A 19331-nucleotide genomic window follows, 5' to 3' on the forward strand; every position below is an offset into this window, starting at 1 on the left:
CTTTAAAGTGTAATATTAGTATGACAGTAGGCAATAAACTCACGGGAAAGCATAGAGAGCACAGAAACAGCTGTATATGTGCAAGGACCCTTGATTTATGATAGAATAGTAGGGGAACCATAGTCTTTATAATAAGTGATGTGTTCTAGGTGTTACGTTAGTGAGGAATCATTAAATTCTACTTCTGAAACCAATATTACACTGTATGTTAACTAAGTAGAATTTAAATAAAAATTTGAAAAAGAAAAGAAAATATAAGACCCCAAAAAACAAAAATAAAAACAATAAGTGATATGTTGCATAGTACTTAAAACATGTTGCAGGTGAAGGGTAGACCTAAATGCAAGAGAAGAAATAATACAGTTTTGAATAGAAAGACACTGTTAAGGACCCAAAAGAGCCAAAAATATCTTACATAATGCAGTAACATACAGAAAGAGATGGGTTATATATTTTAAAATGTAAAGACAAATTAAGAGTGCAAAAGAAAACCACAGATGAAAGAAGAGATTTCCATCACATATATCCAAAATAATGCTTGTGCTCTGTAAATATAAAGATCTTCTATAAATCAGTAAGAAAACAGAGACAAACCAATCAAAAACTGGCAAGATGCCTAAATATTCACATCCCAGGAATGCCTGTGGGACTAACACACCTAACAATAAAGGTAGTCTACCACATTAGTTTCCTTCTGAGACACCAATTAACATATATTTTAAGACTGTTAGATACAGTACGTCAGGTTTCTAAGGATCTGTATTTCGTTTCAAACATTTTTTTTTAACTTTCTGAACTTCAGATTGGATATTATCTATTGATCCATATTCAACTTCCCTTACGGTTTCTTCAGTTAATTCCAATCATCTGTTTAGCCCATCTAGTGAAGTTTTAAAAACTTTGAGTATTGAATTTTTCCTATTTAGATTTTTCATTTTGTTGTTTCAGCTTAGGATTCCTATCTGTGCTTTTATAATGCTCATTTATCAATTTGAATCCTTGAATATTTTTATAGTAGCTGCTTTAAATCTTTGTCTAGGTGGAAATCCATCTCTGGACAAGATAAAGTAATAGGGACTAAATGGATCCTGCATCCTGAAGCAAATTAAGAAAAACAGACAACATCTAAAACAACCATTTCCCAAATGCTGGACAAAAGGGAATGAAGAACAGTAATCCCTGAGAGGCAGGAGAGAAATGAATTGAAAGTTTACAAAAGAAGTCAGAGAAAAGGAAATAAATAGTTTGGAAAATAGAAAACACATAGAAACCACTAGATTTAAACTCAGTTATATTATCAACAACCACATTTAATGTAGGTGATATTAAGAGGCAGAGATTTTCAGACTAGATTTAAAAAGCAAGTCCAATTATAAACTGCTATAGGGAAACTATTTTAAAATAATAAAGCCACAAATGTGTTAAAATTGAAAGAATGGAGAAGGTGTACTACGCTAATAACATACTAAAGGAAGACAAGAAGACTCTGTTATATCAGATGTGGTAGATTTTAGCAAAGAAATTATATATATATTATATTTATCAATATATATCTGTATAAATATTTTGCTAAATATAATATAAATATAATTTTGCTAATGTATTTTATACATATTAACAAAAATATATATATATAATTTTAGATTATAGATAAAGAGGTTATTTTATTACCTAGACATCCCTGCATTTTGCACTTGATGAAATCTTGCCATTTCCCTTGAGGAGGAATGGTAGTTACTTGTACCACAGTGGTTTAGCAAACCACAAAATTTGGAGAATTTCTATCCCTGCAAGGTTTGAGGTTTGCTTGTGCCCACATGAGATACTTTATATGCGATTTGGAAAGCAACATGAAGCAACAGCCATATTCTTTTTGTACTCAGACTGTTCAGCGCACCCAACACTACTGTAGCTCACATGTCATTAAACTGTGGCTCACCTTGTAGGGGTAAGGCAGCAGCCACCCAGAGGTTTCTCCAGCTCCTCCCAGACACATCCTTCAGCTTCTGAAGTTCCTGGGCCAGGTGTGTGTGTATAGCTCCATGACAAAAAGCTCCAGTTTCTCCTCCTTGCCCCCTACAGTATCAAAATTGGTAGCTTGGAAGTGGTGAGAGAACAGAACAGGGTCCAGCTCATCTTCATAGGTTCCAGTTTGGTGTTGCTCGCCCCACTTTATTTACGTCCCTATTTCTTGCTCTACTATTTGCCCTGCTGACTTGAAGGCCCAGCGTCAGATCCCAGGGTAAAAGCTATAGCTAACCTGTTTAATATATAATATTAATTGTCTATAATAAATCCATAAAAGGGGCACAATTTATCAGGAGACCCTAATAATCTTAAAGACTAATAATCCCCAAAGACTCTGCATCTATAACAGAATTTTGAAGTATGTCAAGCATTAACTGGAAGAACTATATGAAGACATAGACAAATCCGTAGCTATAGTCGAGACTTTAACATCTGTATCAGAAATTAATAGAACAAGTAAAGTTTCATCAAATATATAGGACACTGAACAACACTATCAACCAACTTGACTTGATTGAATTCATAAAATGCATGGAAATATATTCTGTTCTACCCAATATTGAACAATTGCTACTAAGATAGACCACAGGCTGTAGAGTGAAACTGCTGTCAATTATCAGAGTAAGATTCAAGTCATAAAAAGTATGTTCTCTGACCATAGTGGACTTAAATGAGACACTAATAACAAGTTAGCAGCCGAATTCCCAAGTATTTAGAAATGAAACACATTTCTAAATATCCTGGGCCATAACACAATACCAAAAACCAGGTGGCTTAAAGAACAGATTTTTTTTTTTTTTCTTTAGCTTTGGAGCCTAGAAATCTAAGATCAAGGCATTGGCAGGTTTGGTTTCTTCTGAGGACTCTCCTTGGCTTGCAGATGGTCACCTTTCTGCTGTGTTCTGACATGGCCTTTTCAGGTACCAGTGGCAAAAAATTGACTCACCTGATACTCATATTTCCAAGAGATAAGTGCATGTGTATTCCCAGTATAACTTGTGTGTCCATAATTACTTCTCTTATTAGGACAACCATCAGATTATAATAGAGCCCACAGATAGGATCTCATTTAAATGTAAACTCTTTGAAAGCTCCATCTCCAAACACAGTCACCATCTAGGGTGCTGGGGGTGAGAGTTTCAATACATGAATTTCGGAAGCAGGAGGAGGGGATACAATTCACCCCATAACACTGTGCATCTCAGAAGGAATTCAAAGAGAAAATTCAAAAAGTACCTTGAACAGAATGAAAATGAAAATAAAACATTGCAAAAACATACCAAAATTAATGGGAAACTGCTAAATTGATACCTTCAGGATAATTTATAATATATGTGCCCATGTTGGAAAAGAACAGTCTCAAAAAAACAACCTTAGCTTCTACCTTAAGAAAAAAATAGAAAGAAACCCAAAGTCAACAGAAAAATAAAGGGGGGAGATTTAAAATACAGAGTGGCAACCGATAAGGTAGAAATAATGAAGAAAGTCATTTGAAAAATAAAGCCTGTAATTTGAGAAAATTAGTAAAATTTATTAACCTCTCCTTCCTTAGGCTGATAAGGAGAGAGAACAAAAATTGCCAATGTCAGAAGTAAGAAGCTGTTATTACAGATTCTACAGATATGAAAGGAATAAGAAGAAAGTATGAACATTTTTTAAATTTAACATTTTATAGAAAATGGTAATAGTACTGAGATATATAAACTACCAAAACTCATTCAAAACAGATAACCTGCATAGGCAATGATTTATGAGGAATATTGAATTCATCCTTAAAAAACTTCCTACAGAAAAAACAAGAAACCTCCAGGCCCTGATAGCTTCACTGTGGAATACCAAATATTTAAGAATGCAACAATACAGATTTGACACAAGTACTTTATAAATTGAAGAAGCAGGTGAGTTCCTCTCATTTTATGATTCCAGCATTTCTCTGATACTGAATCAAGACAAAAATTCGATTTAAAAAATTGCATTTCAATATCTCTCAAGATTACAAATGCAAAAATTCTTTTAAAATTAGCAAAGTCCAACAACAACAAAAAATACAGTTGGTTCTCATTGTTCATGAATTTTTAATTTATCATTTTGCTTATTGGCTAAATTTTATTTCTAACCCCGTAATCTATACTTAGAGTACTTCCGCAATCACTTCTCAACACGGACAGAGTTGCCAGAAATTTGACTCAAAGGACAGTCATATTCCCAATGAGATAAAATAAGGCAATGCCCTGTGTTCTTGTTTTAGCTCATATCTTGTAAACAAGTGTCCTTTTCTTGGTCTATTTGTGTCACATTTTTGACATTTCTGTTGGTGTTTTTGTTGTTTAAAATGACCCCGAGTGTGGTACTGAAGTGTTGTTTTGTGTTGTTAACTGCAAGAAGGTTGTGATGGAAAATACGCATGTATTATAATTTCATCAGGTGAGTTATAATGCTGTTAGTCATGAATTCAATGTTAATAAATCAACAACATGTATTAAGTAAAGAGTCTTTAAGCATAAGTATACATAAACCAAGGTTATATATTGATCAGTTAATGAATAGTTGTGATGAGAGGCTCACAGGAACCTAATTTTGCATTTTCCATAGAAGCAGTGTTCAGTATCCATTAATTCAGTGTTCACATTGATATTATAAAACATAAGTACAAAAATCAACTATTTACTAAGTGGGTGTTATTCCATAAATATAGAAGACTAAAAAAGAATATTCATATTCATCTTTGTACATAGAATTGATCTTATATCTATCCTGATTTAAAAAAAAAATAAAAACCTCCCAGCAAACTTGGAATAGAAGTAAATTTCTGGAAGGCATGGAAACCAATTATTAACATTGTACTTTAAGTGAAAATGAAATGTTTTTCACCTAAGAACAAAAACAAATCATGCATAACCACTGTTAATATTTCTTTTCTGTATTATACTGGTGGTTCTAACCATTGCAATGGAACAAGGACAAAAAAATAAAGATATCTTGATCAGAAAAAAATAAGAAAACTGTATTTTCAGATTGCAGAATTATCTCTATAGACAATCCAATGAAATTGACAAAAACATCTGCAAAAATTATTTAATAAATTTGGCAAAGTTAGAAGGTGTAATATCAATGTATAAGAATAAATTGTGTATTGATATACTCGTAGTAAACACTGGAGGTTGAGATTTAAAAATAGCATTTATGTGGCACCTGAGTGGCTTGGTCAGTTAAGCATCTGCCTTTGGCTCAAGTTATGATCCCAGGGTCCTGGGATAGAGCCCCATGTTGGGCTCCCTGCTCAGTGGGGAATCTGCTTCTCCATCTCCCTCTCCATCTGTCTCTCCACTTGTACTCTCACTCTCACTCATTCTATATCTCAAATAAATAAATAAAATCTTAATATATATATATACTCTAAATATAAAAATAAATAAATAAAAATAGCATTTATATTAACATCAAAAATACCTAATAATAGGAAAAATCTGAAATTCCTAATATTTAAGAAAAATCTGGCTTCTTTCTTTTTGTGAAACTAAAAAGTTTTTCTAAAATTTACATGAATATTGAAAAGTTTAGAACAACCAATTCATATTCCAAATGAAGAAGAAATAATGTAGTTATACTATCTAACTGCAAAGTTATTATAAATATAATAAATGTAGTATGGTATTGACATCAAAATAGAAAAACAGATAAAGGATGAACAGACAGATAATATGTTTACTAATTGCATATGTGGCAAACAATTTATATCTAGAATAAATAAAGAATATTTTAAAACTTAACAAAAAGAAAATAGAAACTTAACCAAAAGAAACAAAATTTTAAGAAATGGGCACATGATAGGCACATGATTTGAATTTAAAATATATATTATATATAAATATATATTTATAAAAGCAAATGTAGGATATACATACAACTGAGTATTATTAAGCCTTAAAAACAAAAGAAATTCTGCTATTTGCCACAACATGGATGGGTCTGAAGACATTATGTTAAGTTAATAAACCAGACAGAGAAAGAGAAATATTGTATGCTCTCATAGTCAGACTTATAGAAACAGAGAATAGAATGGTGTTCACCAGGGGCTGGGGAGAGAAGAAAATGTGGATGAGATTGTTAAAGGGTACAGAGTTATGAAGAATAAGTCCTGGATATCTACTACATAGCACATTGCTTATAGTTAATATTACATTGTATACTTAAAATATGCTAAGAAGGTAGATCTTATTTTGTGTTCTTACCACACACATTAATAATGATAGTAATAATAATAATAATAATAATAAAAAGGATGGGAAGCAACTTTGGGAAGTGGTAAATAGGTTTATGGCCTTGGTGGTGGCAATGTTTTCATAGTGTATACTTAACCCCAGAATCATCGAGTTGTATGCATAAATATGTACAAGGTTTTAACATGTCAATCATACTTCACTAAACTAGTTTTAAAACTGTGCAAACGTTTTAAAACGGGTTCTAATGAGCTGCTCAGAGTGCCAGAAAAGAATGCATTTAAACCCAGATGGAACAGATCACAAAGATAATGGAAAACCTCCCACTTTGGTGACCAGCATGATTGACTACAACATGCCGATTACCATGGCCTATATGAAGCACCCGAAACCGCAGCTGCTAAATCACAGCAAGATGAGGATGGAAGTTCCATAGAAAGTGATGAATTTGATCTGAGCGATTCAACACAGATGTCAGCTGTGAACGCCGATCTTAGCTCCAATCTGGAGGAAAGAATGCAAAGTCCTCAGGCTCTTCATGACCAGCAAGATGGATGCCTGGATGGCTCAGGAGGTTGGGTGTCTGCCTTCAGCTCAGGTCATGATCCTGGAGTCCTGGGATGGAGTCCTGCGTTGGACTCCCTGCTCAGAGGGGAGTCTGCTTCTCCCTCTGACCCTCACACCGCTTCTGCTCTGGCTCTTTCTCAAATAAATAAATACGATCTTAAAGAAAACAAAACAAACAAACAAAAGCAACTAAACACATGAAAAAGTACTCAACACTATTAACCATTAGAAAAATGAAATAAAGCCACCATTAGTTCTTACTACATCTTTTAGAAGGATTAAAATTGAAACATAACTGATTATAGCATGTGTTGGTGGGAGTGCGGAGCACTAGAGTCTCCAACACTGCCAGAACCTTTTTGAAAAACAATTCGGTAGGTTCTTACTTAAACTCGCATCTACCATATGACTCAATCATTTCATAACCAGATATTTATTCGACAAAAATAAAAGTATATATTCTTAGCAGCTTTATTCATAATAGAGGAAAAAAAAAACTGGAAATGTCTACTATGATAGGTAAACAAATACATATATTGTGGCACATGTATACAATGGCATATTTATCATCAATGAATATGAATGAATTTGATACAGGTGCCAACATGAATGAATCTCAGAATTATTTTTTTTAAGATATTATTTATTTATTTGACAGACAGAGATCACAATTAGGCAGAGAGGCAGGCAGAGAGAGAGGAAAGGAAGCCGATTCTCTGCTCAGCAGAGAGCCTGATGCGGGGCTCAATCCCAGGACCCTGGGATCATGACCTGAGCTGAAGCAGAAGCTTTAATCCACTGAGCCACCCCGGTGTCCCATGAATGTCAGAATTATTATGATGAGTGAAAGATGTCTGACCAAAAAGTAGTTCATGCTGTATAATCTCCTTTTCATGAAATTCTAGACCATGAACACACAGTCTATGGAGATGGGGATTTGGAAGAGGCAAGGGGGAGTATTGCAAAAGCGGACTAAGATATATCAAACTTATCAAGTTGTGTGTTTTATTATGTGCAATTTCTTAAACTCTCAGAAAGAGCTCAATAAAGCTCTTACAAATACTTAGTTAAGGAAAAGAAGTAATAAAGAAAGCATTTTTTTATTTTTATTTATTTTTTAAAATTTTTTATTTATTTCTTATTTTTTTATAAACATATAATGTATTTTTATCCCCAGGGGTACAGGTCTGTGAATCACCAGGTTTACACACTTCACAGCACTCACCATAGCACATACCCTCCCCAGTGTCCATAACCCCACTCCCCCTCTCCCAACCCCACCTCCCCCCAGCAACCCTCAGTTTGTTTTGTGAGATTGAGAGTCAATTATGGTTTGTCTCCCTCCCAATCCCATCTTGTTTCATTTATTCTTCTCCTATCCCCCTAACCCCCCATGTTGCATCTCCACGTCCTCATATCAGGGAGATCATATGATAGTTGTCTTTCTCCGATTGACTTATTTCACTAAGCATGATACCCTCTAGTTCCATCCACATCGTCGCAAACGGCAAGATTTCATTTCTTTTGATGGCTGCATAGTATTCCATTGTGTATATAGACCACATCTTCTTTATCCATTCATCTGTTGATGGACATCTAGGTTCTTTCCATAGTTTGGCTATTGTAGACATTGCTGCTATAAACATTTGGGTACACGTGCCCCTTCGGATCACTGCGTTTGTATCTTTAGGGTAAATACCCAGTAGTGCAATTGCTGGGTCATAGGGTAGTTCTATTTTCAACATTTTGAGGAACCTCCATGCTGTTTTCCAGAGTGGTTGCACCAGCTTGCATTCCCACCAACAGCGGAGGAGGGTTCCCCTTTCTCCACATCCTCGCCAGCATCTGTCATTTCCTGACTTGTTCATTTTAGCCATTCTGACTGGTGTGAGGTGATATCTCATTGTGGTTTTGATTTGTATTTCCTTGATGCCGAGTGATGTGGAGCACTTTTTCATGTGTCTGTTGGCCATCTGGATGTAGTATGACTCCATTTATTTGAAATTCTCTAGTAGCAAGCCAATGTTTGCCTCTTATGGGAGTGTGTAGGACTAGGAATTATTGGGAAGAGTTATGAGAGAACATTCTGGAGTGACTGTAGTCTTCTATATCTTTATAGGATTTTGACTCATATAATTCCTTCATTGTCAACTCATCCATAAACTTAAGAATTGTAGATTTCACTTATTTTTACTTTTCTCTCCTAAAAGAACATAAACAAATAGCAAACCTAGTTTACGAAAACCATTGCCAAAGTGTTTAGGGGTTGTATATTGGTATTTGTAACTTCCTTTGAAATTCATTAAAAATTTAAGATGTGCTGATAGATAGCTACAGGAATAGATATGTTTTGAAGCAAATATTGTAAAATTCTATTTGTAGGATTTATGTGGTGACTATGTGAGAATTAACTGTATAGTTCTTCCCAGTTTTTTGAATATTTGAATATTTTTTATAAAAAATATTCTAAAAAACTCCATACTGAGATGAGGCTACATACTCATCAGAATGTCTAAAATTAAAAATGCTATCTGTGGGGCAATGTGTACTATCATAGACTGCTTGCAAGAACATAAGTTGATACTGCAACACAGGAGGAATCTTAATATTTTCTAACTGAACTGAACATATGCAATATGCTATGAATATAGCAATTTCACCCCTAGGTGAACACACAGAAATTCACAAAAGTAATTACAAGATTTTTCATAGCAACATTATTCATAATAGTCCCAAACTTGAAACAACCTAAATTTCTGTAGAATGGATATCATATTGTGGTCTCTTCGTTTAATACACTATTATACACCAATGAAATGGAATGGACTGTAGCTATACAAAATCAAGATGAATCACCTGAACATAATATTGACTAAAAAGAACCAGATATAAAAGCTTAAGCAAGGGTATGATTCCATTTATATGAAGTTCACAAACGGAAAAGCTAATCTACAGTTTGAAAAATCAGTAGGGATTATTTTGGGGGAGAAGGGTTTAAAAATTTCTTTAAGCACAAAGCATTTTTGTGGGATGATTTTTTATTTCTTGATTTTGGTATTGGTTACACACACACTCATTTTATGATATTTAATTGAGCTGAATTATTTTTCTATGTGTATTTTCTTATTTTTATATTGGTCACACCTCAATAACTGATATTTAACAATACTTGGGGTTTTTTCCAACTAGATAGAAAAATAATCCTTTAAGTCCAGCATTATGTGAATAAGTACGTTAGATATTTTATATGAACATGTGTACAAAAACAAGAGCACACAAAATTCTTTCCTTAATTTTTGTCAACAGTCTGGACATGTATGTGAATAAGACAATTTGATAATAAACATCAAAATAGAACCTTATTTTTTTTTTCCTCAAAAACTGTGATTGACTAAATGTAATGGAAAAGGAGAAAGGAAGTCAGCAATGTTGCTCAGAGTAACAAGCGGTCAACAGGGATGAGAAGATAAGTGCAGATAACTAGTAAAGAATTGACAAGAAGCCAATCTTGGAAGGCTTTGTGATAACAACATATTGGAGCCTTTCTGACTAGACCAATAACTCAGAAGGAATAGAGGAATAAATTGGAGAAATGGTAACCACACAAACAGTGGGGTTGTCCCAGGGGAACAAGGTAGTAAATTTTGCCACAGAAGTATATAGAAATATAATAACATTTGCTGAAAAGACTTGAGGCTGATAGGAAATGCGTCAATTTGAATATGTCCTGTAAGCTCTCATCAAGTGTTAAAGGCAATGACAGGGTAACAGTCATGTGTCATTTGCTTCTCAAGGTTATTCTGAAAGGTAGATACTATAACTTTCATATTATGAATGTGGAAACTAAGAGAATTTAGGTAACACACTTAAAGTGAGGAGCCACTATTTTTATATGGGTCTATCTGATATCAATGTGTGTGATTTCTCATATTCTTACAAGCTATCAAAATTTGAAAACAAAATATATATAATTTTTATGTTTTTTATACAGAATTGACCATGACTGTTAGAATTACAAAAAAATGAATTGTGAAAACAGATTCCAGAATTTACTCTCTTTTAACCAGCTTGCAGTGAGAGAGGAAAGGATGAGAAGGAGCCCTCGTTTGTATTACCTCCTCATGAAAAAGCAAATCAGTAGAAAATAAATTGGTACAAGAAAGAATCATTACATTTAAGCTGCTTCTCTGAGGCTTAATATATTATGTTTATATCAAATTCCACTTTTCTGATCATTTTCTATATTCAGGACTGACTCCAATGGTTAGTATTTCCAAGTATTTTTACTATTTGAAAACCCGTTTTGTTTTATGAATGATAAGCATTATTAACATTAATGTTACACTACTGCCATCTTGTGAGAGCTCAGGATTTCTACCATTCCTTTGAAAGGGCTTTTGCCAGATTGCAAAAGCAGATAGATTGTAGAAATCAGCAAATTACCTTTGATGACATAATATAGGCTGCAATTAAAATGTACTTTGCAACCAAAAAGTCATGCTTAATTAGGAAGGGCTCTTCCTAATTAATTCCTAATTGAAAAAAATTTCAATATGAATTTCTCATGGAATCATTCTTAGCTACTTATCTTGGCTATATAATTTTACTTATTTGTATATATACATATATAAAATATGAATCAGCTTAAATTAATAGACATTAAATAAGACTGCTATAAACAGTCAAAATTTTAAAGAGTAAGCCTTAATTAAAGAAAATTATTAAATAATAATTATCTCTGCTCCTTTATGTTTTTTTTTTTCCCTAGTGGCTTTGTAAACAGCTAGTTGAATACAATGAAGAAATTTTGATTAACAATAAAACTATTGGGGCACATGGGTGGCTCAGTGGGTTCAGCATCTGCCTTCAGCTCCAGCCCTGGGATCTGGCCTCTGCTCAGCAAGGAGTCTGTTTTTCCCTCTCTCTCTGCCTGCCTCTCTGCCTACTTGTTTGCTCTCTCTCTCTCTCTCTCTGTGTCTCTAGCAAATAAAAAAAAAAAATAAAAAAAAAACTTTATTGTTGTATATTGTGAGCGTTTAGGTACTCTAAAGAGTGTGATTCTTTGGGAACTGTTTGTGAATTATTTACTTGCATTTAATGTGAGAAAGTTTTAAGTCATAGCTTTAAAAAATAATGTTATCACTCTTCCCTACACACACACACACACACACACACACACACACATTGTATTTTCTCTTGAGATACTTGAATTTAATTAATAATAGCAATTCTTTCAGATCTCTGATTTATCCAATGATATTTACTTTATTTCCAATTTGAATGGAAAACATATCTTCTACACTTTTGTTATGTTTCATAAAAATATGCTTTAAGAAAAATGTGTTCATGTAGAATAATCGTTCCTTAGTATATGTAAAACTAAATGAATAAAAGGCATGAGATTATATGATATACTTGCATTATTTGACAAGACAACCTAGATAATTCAGAGAACTGAATGTTTGTTTCATCAATCTTTGGTCAAAAATCCCAAAAGATTGGTTAGAATCACTGGATATTTGTCTATGATTAAGATTATCATATCAACTTTCACTGACAGATCTTCAGTGATTTATTAATAACTTTGTAAATTATTTTTCTGTATTGAAAATCAATTATATTGTTACAGAAACTGGACTGGATCCTGATGGAAGAACCAAGCGACACTTGGGAGACTTAGGAGGACTGGAGATTTATTTAATACCAGTGGGTTCCAAGGAAGCTATTCTCCAAAGGTCTGAGCCCCAAGCACAGGCAGGGAGGAGAATTTATACCCTTCTACTTCTACATACTTGGTACTTTTGTGAGCGGGAACAGGGTAAGAAAGAGGAACCCTGAAGTGCTTTGAGAGAGGGACTGGAATTCCCTTGATTTGGTCCGCCATCTTGGAGTATAGTTTTTCCCTCATCAATACTTGCACATAAGTTTTTAACCTATAGATTATATTTCAAATTATTTCTCAAATAATTAAGTCTCTTTTTAAAAGACATCTTAATACTTAAAAAAGAAAATTAGAATCTTTAAAATATAAATTAAATTTAATTTATAGTTAACCTAAATAAAAACTTTGTTATTAAAATAGAGAATAACTCTATAATCAAGTATATCTTTTAACCAAGATGGAAAGAGATCACTTAGGCCTGCAGGAAGATAAGATAAGGTTGTTTAGGTCTACAGGAAGAAAGAGAAAAAATAAGTGAGAAAGAACAAAGGAGGAAAGAGGGAGAAAGAGAGGGGAGAGAAAGAAAGAGAAAATGCAGAAAACCTTGCAAATCTTTAACAGGGAAACCTGTTTGCTTTTTGTAACTTACATTTAGGTTGCATTTACATATAACACTCCCATTTAGTTTTCAAAAATTAGGAAAACAAACTACATCTAGAACACATTTTTGGCTGATAAGGGTATTTTTTTTTTTCCCCTGAAGAACTTCTTAAGGACAAGAATCAGAGTGAAAAAATGCTTTTCAGGGCAGATTACTGTAAGTCAGGATTGAATCAAATGGTTCTGGAGTGAAGGGTAAAATTCAGTCAATGGCTGGCGTTTTAAATAAATTATTTAGAACAAGAATGATGTAGCACTAAAATTACTGTTACCATTAGAGAAATTGAGGAAATCAAATATCTAATAATTTCCTCTATTGAAGACTGCACCGAAAGTGGTTATCAAGGATATGCCTAAGTGTAAAATTACCAGAATACGTTCTTTTCTCTATGTGGTTTTTTTTTTCTTGTTGAATTAGCCAATATTTCCTTCCTTTTTTCTTCCCTTTCATTAGGTTATGAAAAATAATGAGTTCAAATTTCTGGCTTTCTTATTTAATTGTCTTATAAAGCAAAGCTCCTGGAAAGAGGTTAATACATAGTTTTAAAAATAGTTGCAAATCCTTTTTTTTTATATTCACAAGATATGTATAAAATTGGTTAACTTATGATCACTTATTATAACTTTATTGGTTAACTGGTAATATAAAATGACATAAAATGCTGGAGTTTCACTTAAAATACTAAGTGTCAATAAACACTTGAAAAAAATTGTCACTATGTACAACTTGTGCTAAATAAAATCCATTTGTTAAAAAAGGAGGAAAACTTGACTTTTTAAAACTGTTTTTATTTATACTTATCAGATGAATATTTTTGATTGTTTGATGTATCTATTATTTTCATTATGTTTCAAATAAATCCTCTCTGTTAAGAGCAGCTCAAATTGAGTTTGGTCTTTTTCAATTGTAAAAATCCTGATCATGATATAATTTCATTTATAAAATGAAAATTCCCATATTTTGCATCTTTTTCTATTATACAGTTATTTTTAACAGATTGTTTGTAACATAGCCATTTAATCAAATGCCTTTCTATGATTAGGTTAGATTCTGCAATTTTCTAGTGACTTATTTTCACTAATTTAAACAATTTCCAGTGAATCTCATTTACATGTGAAAATATCTCCATGTAAATAGCCACTTTCTTGGGGCACCTGGGTGGCTCAGTGGGTTAAGCCTCTGCCTTTAGCTCAGGTCATGATCTCAGGGTCCTGGGATTGAGCCTTGGCCCACGTTAGACTCTCTGCTCAGCGGGCAACCTGCTTCCCTCTCTCATTGCCTGCCTCTCTGCCAACTTGTGATCTCAAATAAATAAAAAAAATAACCACTTTCTCTAGCTATTGGATCTACTTCTCACTATATGAAAACTTCCCAAATTGGTGATTTGACCTCTAAAATTATGCTGAGGGATTAGGAAAATGTATGGAAGGGATAATTTATATAAGATGGAGTTTTACTTTCATTCAAGCCTTTGAAACTATCAGAAGACATTTGAATAAGGCAAAAAATCTTTATAGTAAATTACAAAACCTATTACTGATTCCATGATGGAGCAGGCCAATGAGGTTTTTTTAACTATGCTCTGCTGCCTGATAACTTCCTCAAATGAAATTTTATCTTATTTTTGCAAAGGGCTTGAAATTACTTTCAGTAATATGTGAGGCTCATCAGTTTCTATTTATAATTCTCTAATATTTAAACCTCGGATGGGCATCAGTGCACTGAACATCCTACAGAGATTCGCAATCTCATTTACATGTTGATTCAACGTGGACTGGCATTTGTGATAATGATCCAAAGACCTTTATACTCTTTACAAAACTCCCTAATAAAACACTGGCATTTGTTTGTTTGGAAGGCTGCACTTTATGGTGTTTTAATTATTGCTGTGCATTATTGCTTTCTAAATCACTTGAGGGCATGTACGTTGAACACTATATGGTTCTTTATCAAAAGCTGAAAGAAAATCACAAAATGGTGATTATCATTGTTCCTCAGCATTGTAGACATGGAATCGGAATATAATTTATGACTTTCATTACTGTAAAATTTCTTGCAAATCATTTATAAACACTGTAAACTATTTCAATCTTGTCCAAAAGAGGTAATAAATTCTTTGCATCATTTTTATATTTGTTATACTGTGGGGAAATAGCACAGTGGTCACAAAGCTAATTGCTTAAAAAAGCAATAAGTAAAAAATAGTTCTTTATGCATGATGCAACCTGAGTCTTAAAAGATTTTCTATAATGTGATTTCAGTGCTAATTACATAGATCAATAAAGATGTTAAGCTGGCTTTTTTTGGATACAGTTATTAGTGCAGCGGTGATAAAAAGCTAGGGAAAATAGCAAAAGTATGTTTCCAATATAGGAAATTAAGTGATTAAATATAAGCTTTAATTAGAGCATCAATACAATGCTACTGCTCAAGTCCCACCACAGAAATAGAAAGCAGAGAGACACAGAACTATTGGACCATCTGGATCATGTTATTAACATTTTTTACTTATAGCACTTTATCTGAATTTATATATTTAGGGATAAGATGCTCATTAAAAGAAAAAATAGATTATGCATCTTGCAACAATAACACTGTAAACCATTATAAAATATTGAGACACTCTTTGTTCAACCCAAAATTAATAATTCACTGCAAAGGATTCTAGAGACATCACATGCTACCAGAGCTCTCTTCCTGGCACTGGGAGGTCAACACTAAATTTTTCAAGGGCTGCCACAAGTACCACAAGACATGGTCTTCTGAAATCATAACAGTGCTTCATACTACAATTTAGAATAATGCACAACAATAAAGCTAGAACCTGTGTTACCAGAAGTCTTGTAATCTTTTTCTATCTAAATAGTGAAAGTTCCTAACTAAATACTGCAATCCTTGAATGTACCAGATCCTTGTAAATTGGCACTGTTATTAGGAGCCAACACATTATGGTTTATTTTATTTTATTTTATTTATTTATTTGACACACAGAGATCACAAGCAGGCAGAGAAGCAGGCGGGGGGGGGGGGGGATAGGCTCCCCTGCTGAGCAGAGAGCCAGATTGGGGGCTCAGTCCCAGGATTCTGGGATCATGACCTGAGCCAAAGGCAGAGGCTTTAACCCACTGAGCCACCCAGGCGCCCCCACATTTTGGTCCTAATGAAATTTTTATGAAACATCTACCATAATTATATGCTCCCTTTCTCTCTGGTGACATTCTTTGTCTAGGTGCCTATTTTTGTTTATTGTTAATATAGTCACTCAAGATTTCTCATGAGTAGTGTTTGCATAATACAATTTTTTAACCCTTTTAACCCGAGTCTTTAGACCAGAAAGGGAGATTTTCCTTCCTTCTTCTTTGTAAAACAAACAAACAAACAAACAAACTAAACAAAACAAAACAACAAAACCCTTGAGTTTCTAATATTTTAATGTGGGATTCTGGATGTTCATTTTTAGATAATACTTAACTGAAAAAAAGTGCTTTTTTTTTTCTAAATAAAAACTGTCTATCCATTTTTAACCCATAATCCAATTGAAGAATCTCTGATTTTAATTGGAGTATTTTTCCATTTAGTTTTTATATAGTATTTAATATGGTTGTGCTTAAGTCTGTCATTTTACCTTTGCATGAGTGGAGGGATTGGCAGATGTCCCACTGACTGCAGAGCCTGATCTGAGATCACAGGCTTGATCACAGATCTCACCACCCACAAGATGACCACCCATGAGAACATGACCTGAGCTGTAACCGAGAGCCAACAGCCCAACTGACTGAGCCATCCAGGTGTCCCACTATATGTTTTCTATTTATCCCTTCTGTATGTATTTCTTTTTCTCTTTTGCCTACTTCCTTTTGAACCAATCAAATATTATTTGCTATTCCATTTTTCCTTATGTTATATGCATTTAATTTTTAGTTGTATATGTTTGTTTTATTTGAACATATTTATCTACTGATCGATCACATCATGTATTAAAATATGCAGCCTTAATTTGTCACACTCTGCCCTGACTTAGTATTATATATCTTCATCTATACTGTGAGAATTTATTTATTTATTTATTTGCTTGTTTGTTTAACATATTTTATTTATTTATTTGAGAGAGAGGGAGGGAGAGAGAGGGATAGTGAGAGAAAACTTGAGTAGGGGGTGGGGAGAAGGAGAAGCAGGTTACCCACAGAGCAGGGAGCCCTATGTAGGGCTTGATCCTGGGGTCAGAACCTGAGCCAAAGGCAGACGCCTAAGTCATCCAGGTGTCCCTGTATTGCAAGAATTTCAAACAATATTCTTCCATTTTGCTATAAGTTGTTCCTATTCACTTTACCTCTTCATATTTTATAACATTACATCTGTTATTTGTCTTTTAAAGAAATTTTAAAAGTTGAACAAATTGTTTATATTTATTTACATTTTTTTTTCATTTCTGGTATTTTTATTCTTTGTGTAGTTCCAAGTGTTTATTTATATTCATTACTCTCTTCATCTTGAAATATTTTTGGTAATATTTCTAGTAGTACAAATCTGCTATTGATGAATTTTCTTAGCTTTTTCTTAACTGACCTATCTTTATTTCACTATAATTTTAAGAAGATCTAAGTTGTAGGTTGACAGTTACATTTTTTTTCCTTTTCTTCAGCATTAAAGATGTGGATATGTCCAATATCCATTACTCTAACATATCTAAAACTTTGCTACAGATGTCAAGGATTATCTCCTAAGTAATATCTTTGAATTTTCTCTATGAACTTTTTACATGTCATCCCTTTTATTTCCTTTTTTAAAATCTTATTTTTTTTTTAATTTGGACATAGTTGGCATACAATACTACATTAGTTTCAGATGTACAGCACAGTGATTTAACATCTCTCTATTATCTATGCTCATAAATGTAGTTACCATATTTCACCATGCAGAACTATTACAATATTATTGACTATATTCCTTATGCTATACCTTTGATTCCCATGACTTATTCATTCTATAACTGGAAATCTTCATCTCCCACTCTGCTTTACCCATTTTGTTCATATTCCCACCTCCCTTCCTTCTGTCAACCATCAGTTTGTTCTCTGTATTTAAAGCTCTGATTCTGCTTTGGGTTCATTTTTGTTTGTTTGTTTTTTAGATTTCACATATGAGTGAATTCATATGGTAATTATCTTTCTCATTCTGACTTATTTCACTTAGTATAATACTTTTTAGGTCTACCTATGAATGATTCAGTTTATACATTTCTCTCAAAGAAGTATAATATTTCACAATGCAGATCCAAACATGTCATTCTCATATTTGGGGTCATTCAGTCAAATACTGTGACCTTCAGTATAAAATTCAAATGATTTAGTTTATTACTCAACTTTTCTTCATAAAGAAACTTCAACCTTCTAAGCTTTATGTTATTCATTTCTCCTACATGAAATACATATTCAAATCATATCAACCAATCAACCAACAACAACAAAAAATTACTAGTCTAAGTCTAAATTACTATTGCTAAGTTAAAGCAATACAATAAGGGACTGAAGAATGCAATTTCTCAGAAGGATCTGCCTGTGTTTTAGAAATACAGAATAATCAGCCCAAGTGTTTATGAGTTCAGTCTTTAACAAAAGTAAGTAGCTAGATAGTCAAGGAGTAATTAGGAAAAGAGCATACCAGAAACTTCATAGTTGGAAGAGAGAATTCCAAAGGAAAAAATATATATATACTAAACTTGGGCAATAGAAGGGCAAATTGAGAGGAAGGAATCAATATTAAAACTATGGTTTTGTAACAGATTAGATTTTTGAGGTGTAAGGGGCATGTAAAATCTTAATAGTTCCTTTAGAATGGCCGTTAAGTAAATAGAAAAAAAATAATCGAAATAAGAAATACAATAGAAAAGAACATTGTTAGAAGTTTAATAAGATTAAATTTCATCATGTTTTTCAAGTCTTGAGCAGAATGTCAGGTAGACATTTGGAAAACCTAGTCTGGAATATAAAGTGGGATTTTAGCTACAGACACAGTTTAGGGAATGCATAAACATGTAGAGACACAGATCTCTCAATGTTGAATATATGAAGAAGAGAAAGGATCCAAGAAATGATTCATGAGAAACATATCATTATTTAATTGGATGGTGGACTAATAAGAGTCAGGAAATAACTTGAAAATGATAAGGAATAATAATGAAAAACTATAAGAG

The 19331-nt window shown here is 33.2% G+C and overlaps 1 pseudogene; it reads left to right on the forward strand.

Moving 5' to 3' along the window:
- Positions 1 to 2935: 2935 nt before the first annotated feature.
- Positions 2936 to 19331, forward strand: part of LOC123936795 — an 88552-nt pseudogene continuing 72156 nt past the window's right edge.

The sequence above is a fragment of the Meles meles genome, chromosome 2, assembly GCF_922984935.1.
Source record: "Meles meles chromosome 2, mMelMel3.1 paternal haplotype, whole genome shotgun sequence".
Lineage (NCBI taxonomy): Eukaryota > Metazoa > Chordata > Mammalia > Carnivora > Mustelidae > Meles > Meles meles.